We start from the raw sequence: 2,884 nt of genomic DNA on the forward strand, positions 1-2,884 counted from the left end.
GCATTTTAGGCAGAATTGCCAACAGACTACTGAATGTATTGAACCAGAAAATGACTCAGGTTGAAATGCTTGAATATTCCAGAATAAATCAACATCACATTATACAGTGAGCAGTCCAGCTTCAAATCTGATAAAGGCCAGTGCTGCTGTAGAAAATTTTAAAAGATACAAGATTTTTGTAGGTCATGGGGCTTAAACGCAGGGCCTGTGCACTGCCCCTGACCTCTTTTGCTCAAGGCTAGCACTTTACCGTTTTGAGCCACAGATCCACATCCAGTTTTCTGGTGCTTAATTTAAGATGAGAGTCTCACTTTCCTGCCTGGGCTTGCTTCCAACCTAGATACTCTGATATCAGCCTTCTGAATAGGTAGGATTACAGGTGTGAACTATTAGTGCCCAAGTGTTATTTTTTTGCAACAACTTAGTTTCTGCACACTCTGATACTGACTTGTCCAAGTTCATTTCCTTTTCTCCTAGATACTACTAGCATGATCTACAGCAAGGTGTGCACTATTGTCTATCTATAATATATGAGAGTAGAAGCTTTCCAAATGTCTCATGATTTGGCTTTTTTCTGATGGAACAAGGGTTTCATATGAATTTCTCTAATCTGTTATAAAATTCACCCACCATTAGGCTCAATATGCGAACTTAATCTGAGAGTTTCTCAAGAAAAAATTCAAAGATAAAAAACTGGATGCAAGTAGATCATTTGGGTGGAAATATACATATGGAATTAGAAACAAATAGGAAGGAAAGGGAGAAAAGCCCATGAAACATATATACATACATACACACACACACACACACACACACACACACACACACACACACACAAATCAAATTTCACTATGGCTTAGTACTGTTAGGAACTTTTTTTTTATTCTGATCATAGGGCTTGAACTCAGCTCAACTGTCCCTGAGCTTTATTTGCTCAAGGCTAGTGCTCTACCACTTTGAACCACAGCTCCATTTCTGGTTTTCTGGTGATTAATTAGTCTCAGAGACCTTCCTGATGTGACTGGCTTTGAATTGCTATCCTCAGATCTCAGCCTCCTGAGTAGCTAAGATTACAGGCATGAGCCACCAGTACATGCTACTGTTAAGAACTTTTTTTTGAAGATTCATACATGATTAGTCTTTCCTTATTTACACTTCCATCATTAGTTGAGGGTTACTCTGAAGATAACCTACAACCAGCACTACTTGATGTTCTACTTATTGGTAAGAATTGTCAACACAGAATGATTTTGCTCTGCATGTGAAACATAGGGAGTTTGTCAGAACTACAAGAAGGTATGCTATTGCAATCTAGTGGGTAAAAGCAAGGGATGGTTAATTACTGGTTTATATAGCATGAGACTATTTCTATAATTCAGAATTATAAAACATAGAATTTAAATTGTTTTCAAGATGATGAACAGTGTTAGAGACTAAATAAATTTCCTTGGTGTTGAGCTAAAGGCTCGAGAGTCATCATGTAATAGAACTGAGGCTAGGTGGGGCACTGAGGAGAAAGAAAAGACAAATTATAAATAATCACCAATGAGAAGGGATGCCATAACAGATTTATGAATATTATGATGGTAGAAAAGGATCTCTCTGAACAAATCTATGCACCAAATTTGACACACTAATAAAATGGATCAATTTTCTGAAAGATATAACGTCAAAACACACACAAGAAAGAACAGGCAGTCTGAATAGGCCTAAATCAGATAAAAAATTGAATTACTAGTTAATAGCAATGTAAAACAAAGCACAAAGTCAAAATATATATGCTGATAAATTCTACCACATTTAAGAGTGAAATTGCACAAATTCTTTACAATATCTTCCAGAAGATGAAAGCAGAAGAAATTCTTCCTAATTCATTCTACAAAGCCAGCTTTACAAGAAAACTATGAAGCAATATACTCTCGACTATAGAAGTAAAATTCTCAATAAATTATTAGCAAACTGAGTTCAATGATGTATAAAAAAGAGTTATACATCATGAATAAAAGCAGTTTATTCCAGGTACTAAATGTTGTTTGACATTTAAAAACCAACTACTGTGATCTATCCTGTTAATAGCCTAATAAAAATAATCACAGGATGATATCAATACAAACAGTAAAAACACTTTGACAAATTTCAAAATCCAATCACAGTAAAAATTAAGTATCTCTTCACATACTAGGAATGCAAGGGAGCATCATAAAAATGATTTAAAAAAACTAACAGCTTAATAATGTCAAATTTACTTTCTTGGTAGTATCAGGAATAAAGCAATCATGTCTCCTCTCATCATTCTCGTTCAATATTACACTGGAAGTCTTAGCTAATGTGGCAAGGCATTATTATGACAGGTAAGTATGAGAAAAATTTAGGGGAAGTAAGTTTTATTTGATGTGGCTTTACTAATCCTTAGGCAATTCTAGATCCAATCAAGTTGAAAACCAAAATTAATCATGATAGAAACTAAAAGGTATAAGATTAGAGAGGAAGCAATAAAACTCTTTGCTCACAGATGGCATGATCATCCACGTAGAAAATCCAAATGAACCATTAGCAACAAATCTCACAAAACTACTGATTAGAGCAAGGTCCACTGGAATATAAAAAATAAATTACTTTCTTATACACCACCAATAAGCAAATGGAATGTGAAATTCAAAAAAACAATTTCATGAATAGTAACTTCCTCAAAATGTGTACAAAGTTTTTTTTGGCAAAGTATCAGGGTATAAAATTAACCCTCAAAAATCAATGGCTTTTCTGTATGCCAACAATGAGAAAAGTGGGGCTGAAATTAGGAAAGCAACTCCATTTGTAATAGCCCCACAAAAAATAAAATACCTAGGAAGTAACGTAACCAAAGAAGTGAAGGACCTCTATGATG

The sequence above is a fragment of the Dipodomys ordii genome, unplaced genomic scaffold (genome assembly GCF_000151885.1).
Source record: "Dipodomys ordii isolate 6190 unplaced genomic scaffold, Dord_2.0 Scaffold116, whole genome shotgun sequence".
Lineage (NCBI taxonomy): Eukaryota > Metazoa > Chordata > Mammalia > Rodentia > Heteromyidae > Dipodomys > Dipodomys ordii.